The following is a 9,046-nucleotide window of genomic DNA, read 5'->3' on the forward strand; positions in this document are numbered from 1 at the left end:
TGAGACCCTTCAGTGTGCAGGCTGATGCTCTAACCACTGAGCTCACCAGCCAGGGCTAACACTTTTTTTTTTTTTTTGGTAACACGAACTTATTGAAGAGGTTGGGTGAGTTGTCCTAGAGAATGGTCTTTTGTATTTGACAGACTTTTTTTTCAGTGTCCTTCAACTTGTTCCTCTAGCTGCTATTTTTGCTAAACAGAATTAGATCTAGAGTCAGAGATTCAAGTTAAACGGTCTGGGGGTAGAAGACATCACAGGAAAGATGTTCTTTATGTTGTGTAACATCAGGAGACAGAGCCGGTTGTCCTGCCACTAGCCTGATCTCATTGTGCATGTGCAGGGAGATCTTTTAAAGCTGGTTGGAGACAATATGTGCCCTGAGAGAGGGGGGCAGCTGGCAGTGCAGCTCTGGTTGGTTGCTGCTATACAAGCAAAGGGGCCCAGTATTGCCAAATCCTATGTTTCAAGAACTTTGTTCATCCTAATGTTTATGCTAAATCTCACAACTTAAATGTTAGTATAATTTCTTTTAAAAAATGCTTGTGGGCCAAAAAAATTTAGGGTCTACCAGTTTGCAAACTCTGTTTTAGGCTGAAATAACAGCATGGATAAAAACAAGTGGAGCCCGGCTGGTGTGGCTCAGTGGTTGAGCGTCAGCCTATGAACCAGGAGGTCATGGTTCAATTCTCGGGCAGGGCATGTGCCTAGGTTGCGATCTTGATCCCCAGGGTGGGGCGTGCAGGAGGCAGCTGATCATGATTCTCATCATTGATGTTTCTCTCTCTTCTCTGAAATCAATAAAAATATATTTAACAAAAAACACAAGTGGAGATGAAGGATATGTTGAAGAAGGAAAAGACTAGTTAATCTGGAGCATAGAATTTTTTGAAGGAAATAAGGCTAGAAATAATTTAGGGCTAATGCTTGGAAGGCCTTGAATACATGGCAGGGTATTTGGACTTTAATTTTATAGTAAGTTTTTGAGAAGAGGAGCGACTTCCAACTCATGATTTTAGTGGCAATGGGAAGACAGAAAAATTTTGTGACGATATTAATAAGCTTTGCAGTAATTTATGTGAGAGGTTTAGAGCTTGGAAAAGCAGGAAAGAGGATAAGAGACATCCAGGGAGAAAAAACTGACAGTGCTCAGTAACTGACTAGATTCACTCAGCCAGCAGTTACAGCATACTTGTCATGGGCCAGACGTGGTGCTAGGCGTTTGAGATACACAAATAACAGAGAAACAAGTCTCTAAAGCAGGGGTGGGGAACCTTTTTTCTGCCAAGGGCCATTTGGATATTTATAGCATCATTTGAAACAAATTATCAATTTAAACATTAGCCTGCTGTGTTTGATCAAACATTTAATGAACTCACCCCTAATGCTGTGGCAGGGCCAGACCAAAGGGTTTCGTGGGCCTTCTACGGCCCGCGGGCCGGGCATTCCCCCCCCTGCTTTAAAAGAGGGTTCAGCTTGGTAGATGCACTTGAACAAATCATGGGAAATACAGGATAATATACTGCTGGTAGATAAGGACTAAATGGGACAATGAGGAGGAAAAGGGGTCAACTACCCACCTGATGGGATGCAGGAGGGAAGCCTTCTCACAGGAATCATTGGAGCTGAGTTCTGAAAAGGGTCACACATTGGCTGTGAAGAATGGCATTTACTGTGAGCCGGGCAATAAGTATTAAACATCTAGTCATCTGAACTTGATTAAAAGGCACTATTATCATCTCCATTTTTTATGTGGGGAAACTGAAACAAAGGTCAAACGTCACACAGCAATTAGAACTGGGGTTTGAACCCAGAAAGTCATTTGAGAGTCTGCTCCTAATCACTGCACTTACCAAGGGCACTTAACCAAAGATGAGTCATAAAGACAGGTTTCTAGTCTGTGTAAATGAGAAGACAGTGCTCTTAACCTGAACAGGGAGGGAAGGATGCGCAGGCTCAGGGGTGAAGTGCTGCTGCGTAGAAGTGTGGAAATGAAAATGTGGGTCTGGAGCTTAAGAGTAAGAGGTCAGGGTTAAACTTGTGGAGTTGGGAGTTATCTATCCAGAGGTGATCAAGAAATTCTGAGAATTAATGCAAACATTAAAGGAGCGAACAAGAAGGCTAAGAATGGGGCCTCTGGGCAATTCCAGATGCAATCTGGAACAAAACCTGGAAAACAGATAAATGATAAAGTTGGCTAATGGGTCAGCTTTTTAAAAAAGGAACTTTGGTCCTACCTGGTTTGGCTCAGTGGATAGAGCGTCGGCCTGCGGACTCAAGGGTCCCAGGTTTGATTCCAGTCAAGGGCATGTACCTTGGTTGCGGGCACATCCCCAGTAGGGGTTGTGCAAGAGGCAGCTGATCGATGTTTCTCTATCATGGATGTTTCTAACTATCTCTCTCCCTCACTGTAAAAAAATCAATAAAATATATTTAAAAACAAAAAATAATAATAAAGTAATTTTGCTCTGGCAGGTTTGGCTCAGCGGATAGAGCCTCGGCCTGAGGACCAAAGGGTCCCGGGTTTGATTCTAGTCAAGGCACGCACCTAAGGTGAATTGCAGGCTCCTCCCTGTGCCAGGCCCTGGTTGGGGCTTGTGCAGAAGGTAACCAATCGATATATTTCTCTCGCATTGATGTTTCTCTTTGTCTTTCCCTTTCTCTTCTACTCTCCCTAAAAATCAATGGAAAAATAACCTCGGGTGAAGATTAACAACAAAAAAGTAATTTTGAAGTAGTGAATCACTTAAATGTGGCTCATAAACTAGCTACGTTTCTGGAAGGAGTTCCAGAAATATTTTGTATAATGGCAGCATTCCTGAAGCAAGTGTCAGCTGAGATAATTTCAGCTCAAGTCCTCTAATGATTTGCTTGACTGGATAAAATGAAGAGATCCAAGCCTCTTAACATTTGGAACAAGTCAACAACTTGGAGGGTATAATATTAAACTGTTGTGTGTTAGATCCCCACACATTAGCTTTCTAGTAACATAAAATCAACTGATACTTACCTGGCAGGGGAGGTACCATGATCACGAAGATGGTTTTCCCAGGGCGAGGCTTATCCATTGCACTATGGATGTGCTGACCCCTGTGATTTCCCCAAATGTGGGAAACTCGACTGCATAATTTGTGGTGGTGGAGGACTGCGTTCACATTCTTCCCCTGGCCAAAAAAAAAAAAAAAAAGGAACTTTGATTAAGATCTAAGAATTTTTAGCTGAAAAAAATCAGTATGCCCAGCCAATGTGGCTCAGTGTTGAGTGTCAACCCATGAACCAGGAGGTCATGGTACAATTCTCGATCAGGGCACATGCTGGGGTTCCAAGCTCAATCCCCAGCAGATGGCATGCCAATCAATGCTGATATTTCTCTCAATGATGTTTCTATCACTCCCTTCCTCTCTAAAATCAATAAAAAAAAATTTAGGATGGCATTAGCTGGTCATCTTACCTAATAATAGACAGACATGTAAATTGACTGTACCTCCACTACGCCCACAGCCCATCAGAGTGGGTATGCAAATTAACCCAACAAAGATGGCAGGTTAACTTGCATATGCAAGCGTGGAGCGGCCGGGAGGGGCGGAATGCTTGCTATGAGGGGTGGGGGGTGGCGGAGGGAGCTACAGGAGCGGTGCTCCGGTCAGAAGCGAGGACTTGCCAGCTTCCGTGCGGCTGGGAGTGAAACCAGGGGAAGGAAGGCCTATTCTTGCACGAATATCGTGCAACGGGTCTCTAGTTGGTTATAAAGTGATAAAGTGAAGAGGGAGGTCATAGCTGGTTTGGCTCAGTGGATAGAATGTAGGCTCTCGGACTGAAGAGTTCCAGGTTAGATTCCAGTCTTGATCACTGGCCTGATTAGGGTGTATGTTGGAGGCAACCAGTTGATGTGTCTCACATCAATGTTTCTCCCTCTGTCTTTCAACCTTCTTTCCACTCTCTCTAAAAATCAATGGAAAGCCCTAACTGGTTTGGCTCAGTGGATAGAGCATCCCAGGTTCAATTCTGGTCAAGGGCACATGCCAAGATTGTGGACCAATTCCCAATAGAATGTGCGTGCAGGAGGCAGCTGATCAATGATTCTCATCATTGATGTTTCTATCCCTCTACCTTCCTCAATCAACAACTATATATCTACACTAATAAAAGAGAAAGATGCAAATTGACTGTACCTTCACAATGCCCACCAGCCAATCAGGAGCAAGTATGCAAATTAACCCAACAAAGCTGGTGGGTTAATTTGCATACACAGACGCTGTGTGGCCGGGGGCGGGATGCTTGCATCATCGCCATGACAATGGCACAGGTGTTCTACACAGCCCCAGCCACTCCGGGCCTCTGAGCAGTGTGGGAAGGCGGAAAGGCAGCTCTGGCCAGAGCAAAGGCGGTGACGGCAGCCAGGGGAAGGAAGGCCCATTCTTGCACAAATCTTTGTGCATGGGGCCTCTAGTATACACACACACACACACACACACACACACACACAGTGAGTGGCCTGGTGCACAGATTTGTGCACATTGAAAGGAAATTAATTAGAAAAAAGATTTTAATATTGCTATTTGTTCTTTCTCTATAATAGAAGTGTCAACCAATTTCACAATCTACGACATCAAAACACATGCATGTGATTGGCGCCAGCAAGAGCTTTATATGTATGGTGCATGCACGAGTCAACTTAGCCTTTTATGGATATAAAATAAACTTGCTTAATTAGACCTGCTTTCTGATTTAGATAAACTTTTCCAGCCCAGTGAAGCACCCCAACTTCTCTTTCTGACATTTTTTTCTCTCCAGCCCATCATTCATCAGGAAGGGAGAGGGGAGAGAGATATATAGAAATATCAATGATGAAGGAGAATCATTGATCAGCTGCCCCCTGCACGCCCCCCCCACCAGGGATTGAGCTGGCAACCCTGGGCATGTGCTCTTGACCGGAATTGAACCCGGGACCCTTCAGTCCACAGGCTGAGGCTCTATCCACTGAGCCAAACCAGCTAGGGCCGGGGTCGGCAAACTGTGGCTCGCGAGCCACATGCGGCTCTTTGGCCCCTTGAGTGTGGCTCTTCCACAAAATACCACGGCCTGGGCAAGTCTATTTTGAAGGAGTGGCGTTAGAAGAAGTTTAAGTTTAAAAAATTTGGCTCTCAAAAGAAATTTCAATCATTGTACTGTTGATATTTGGCTCTGTTGACTAATGAGTTTGCCGACCACTGAGCTAGGGCAAACCTTACTTGTTGATGAAACAGTGTTCTAACCGGGAATCGAACTGGTGACCTCTTGGTTTCTGGGCCGACGCTCAACCGCTGAGCCACACCAGGCTGGGCTCAAGAATTTTGAAAACATGCAGTACCTGACTATTTAGTCAAAAAGCACTGACCTCTTTTGCCTTAGATTGACAATAAAAATAAAAAATGATAACAGCCAACGCAACAATAACCATTTGGTGTGAATGAATCAAAATTATACCTTCTTTTTTGGTCAGATCGGCCCAAAACATATTTTTTTAGTGTGCCGTAGAATTTTAGTCATTAGTTGTGTGCCACGAGATGAAAAAGGTTGAAAATCGCTGTTCTAAGAGAAAAAACGAGTACAGTGTCTCTGAAGCCCATTAAGAAATCAATGGTTTCAAACATAGCAAAGACTTCTACCACAGGGTCGTTAAGATAATATGAAGCTGGAGGCAGAGGGTATGCATTTTATTAAAAAAATAAAAGGAAGTAAAAAACAATGTGGTGGTTCGTGTCAGGTGTAGTTTTGTTCTGAATTAAAGAAGGATTGATCCATTATAGAAAAAAAAGCCCTAGCTGGTTTGGCTCAGTGGATAGAGTGTGAGTCTGCGGACTGAAGGGTCCCAGGTTCGATTCTGGTCAGGGGCATGTGCCTTGGTTGTGTGCACATCCCCGGTAGGAGCTGTGCAGGAAGCAGCTGATCGATGTTTCTAACTCTCTGTCCCTCTCCCTTCCTCTCTGAAAAATCAAGAGAATATATTTTAAAGTAAATAAATAAAAATTTTAAAAAAGAAGATTGATCCAGCAGAGTAGGAGAATTTGAACATATCATGGAAGGGTACTTTAGAATGTTCCTTAGGAGATTGAAATGAGTGGGATTGCAAGCCTAGGTGAGAAGGTAATTTAAGGGCAGATAAGCAAGGCCAAATACCGAACCAGAAGGAACCAAAGAATGCCAGTGTGTAGAATGTAAAAATGGTGAGGGGGAGGGAGGTCTGATTATGCAACGCAAAGAAAGGGACAGGATTTGCTGGGATAAAAGAAGGATGAAAGAACTGGGGATGGGTGGCTGTGGGGATGGTAACAATTTGAACTTATCTACTACTGTTCATGAGAATTTGAAGCCTTGGCCTCTCACCCCGGAACGTTACAAGGGGAGCATTTGAGAGTGGATTTCCTAAGTACCAAACAACCTCTGCCCGTTTCTCATTCTCGGCCCAGATCCTCCATTTTATAAAACCTTGGCGCCTTCTTCCTTTCACAACACAGTTGTCGGCTGCCCTCTGCTGGTCAATATCGGTCTTGGCTCTCCAGATATTTAAATCGGAGGCATGCGCAAAATGGGGTTCAGTAGGAAGCCAAGTACTCAATCTGTTAGGTAATGTTACCGTATGTATTTGACCACATCTACATGTAAGACTTAGTAGATACAAATAAAATACAATCCTAAATCCCAAGAAGCTTATAGTACAGTCTGAGTGAAGACTAAAGCATGTACACATAACCACTGTAAAAAGCATCCATTTACTCAATAAAAAATTTTTGTTTCATTGAAGAGCTTATAGGTGCCAAGAGTTTTTATTCCACAGAAGAAACAATCCACATAACAAGATTAGGGCATAGGACATGGTGGGTGACAGGTGATTAGAGAACTGACATTTAAGTGGAGACTGAGTAGAAGGTGAGGATAAGAAAGATTATTTCAGGCAGAGAAACAGCATGAACACAGACAAATACTATACCAAGAACTAAAATAATGCCAGTGGGTGGAAGTAGGAAATATGGAAGAGAGGTGAGAGAAAAGAGATCAAAAGCAGCTATGGAGAGTTGTTTTTTTTTAAATATATTTTTATTGATTTCAGAGAGGAAGGGAGAGGGCGAGAGAGATGGAAACATTAATGATGAGAGAGAACCATTGATGGGTTGCCTCCTGCACACTCGGGCATGTGCCCTTGACCGGAATCAAACCCGCAGCTCTTCAGGCTGCAGGCCCACGCTCTATCCACTGAGCCAAGCCAGCTAGGGCAGCTGTGGAAACTTTTAATGTTCCCGGCTACAGTGTGCAGGCCATAGCACAGCTTTACATGTAACTCGTGTAGCTCTCACAAGTACCCCTCCTTTCCAAACGAAGGCTCCAGCTAGCGGTGGGCCCAGCCTGCACTCGACCCTGAGGAAAGCCGACAGATTGGAGACATACATTTTCTTCTATCATTTGTAAAAATTAATTTTTGCAGACGTGTATTAAAGGAGATTCCTTGCATGCCATCTCATGAATGGTGGTGGCAGACTGATAGGTTCCAGCTGGAGTAATTAAGAGCCTCAACCAGGAAGAGAAAACTGGTGTATCGCATGGAAAGTGATTATGGTGGGGGTGGGGGGGGGGGAGGAGACCGTGGTGTGGCAAGCGTGGGAAGAACAGCGTGAGCAATGGTATGAACCCCTGGTCCTTTGGGGATCCTTCTTGGAGAAGATGGTGCTGTGCAAATGAAATACAAAAAGAACATCCTCCACACGTATCTCAGATATTCCCCACAATCAGACACGGGGGGGGGGGGGGGGGGTAGGAAGAACTGAGTGAGGTGAGTACAGGTTAGAGAAGGGATCGGTTCCCTATCTTGGCGAATACATGGAGAATTTAGAACAGGACCTGGCACAGAATGAGCGCTCAGTAAAAAGTGGCAGTCATCCCACACTAGCTCCAGCTGGATCTGCGTTATTTGTTTCAATCGGCTACTCCCCCAAGCCCTGTGGTACTTGAGGTGCACCTCTTCAAGGAAATCCAAATGAGCGCATGGCCTGTTTCCTGGGTGTTCATTTGTAATCAGACCTACCAGGCAGGACTTCTGGTCACCAAATCCAGAGGTGCCCTCCTTCCCTGGAAACTCCAGTTTGGACTATCATAGCACAACAGGTATTCACATTCCCAAACAAAACCTAACTCTTCTCCAAACCCTTCGCTGTGCCCTACCGAAAGCATGAAACAATGTCCAGGTCCAGCTAGCAAACCTGAAGCGACAGGATTCTGAAAGTGCCTTGTATTCTAGCAGCCGATATGGCTGGGGAGAACGAGCTCCCGAGATCACCCCATTTCCCCCCAAATCCAAGGGTGAACGACCTTCCGGCTTCTCTTTCCGAGGCAGAAAAGCTAAGTGCACGAAAGACATGTGCGAAAACAAGGGCTTTCCTTTGCACGCCTTGAAGGGGAGGGGGAAAAAAAGCGGCCGTCACGAACAGGATTCGAACCTGTGCGGGGAAACCCCATTGGATTTCGAGTCCAACGCCTTAACCACTCGGCCACCGTGACTCCCAGGCCTGCAGCCCGCTTCGCGCTTACAGAAGGAGTCCGCCTGCCGGGGCGGCGGGCCGCCGAGCGGACACACGCCCGCCGGCCGCGCGCCCCCTGCCCCGGCTCCTCACCTCTCTCCTGTGCCACTCAAAGGGGAACAGTCGGGGGGACCGGGGCCCCCAGGTTGGGAGGGCCACCCACCCAGCGAAGATTCGGGGTCTCCAGGAGCGCAGAGCTATTTAGGCGGCGACGGCGCTGCCTGCAAAGGAAGCAGCTGGAGGGAAGGGGCTGGCCCCGAGGGTGGCGGCCCGGGGACCCCTCCCCTCCCCTCCCCTCGGCCCGAGGAGTGAGAAGGGTGCTGGGTCGAGGCATTCGGGGCGGGGAGACTCGGGCAGAGTTTACACGGCATCCCCCGGAGACGGACGAAAGGCAGGGCCATCTTGGGGAAAGGGACCTGGGGCTCCCGGTCCTGGGCTCCGGGGAGCTAGGGATGTGCGGGGGGACGGCCGCGGGAGCTGGGGCGCCTCGGGCCTCG

At 46.3% G+C, this 9,046-nt stretch overlaps 2 non-coding genes across 2 annotated transcripts; one reads left to right on the forward strand and one right to left on the reverse strand.

The window, feature by feature from the left end:
• The first annotated feature begins 2,999 nt into the window (after positions 1-2,999).
• Positions 3,000-3,161, forward strand: LOC114234183 (U1 spliceosomal RNA). The gene has a single exon (XR_003620386.1). It is a non-coding gene; the product is annotated as a U1 spliceosomal RNA (small nuclear RNA).
• Positions 3,162-8,447: 5,286 nt separating this feature from the next.
• Positions 8,448-8,529, reverse strand: TRNAS-CGA (transfer RNA serine (anticodon CGA)). The gene has a single exon. It is a non-coding gene; the product is annotated as a tRNA-Ser (tRNA).
• Between the last annotated feature and the right edge of the window lie 517 nt (positions 8,530-9,046).

Source organism: Eptesicus fuscus, chromosome 7 (assembly GCF_027574615.1).
Source record: "Eptesicus fuscus isolate TK198812 chromosome 7, DD_ASM_mEF_20220401, whole genome shotgun sequence".
Taxonomy (NCBI): domain Eukaryota; kingdom Metazoa; phylum Chordata; class Mammalia; order Chiroptera; family Vespertilionidae; genus Eptesicus; species Eptesicus fuscus.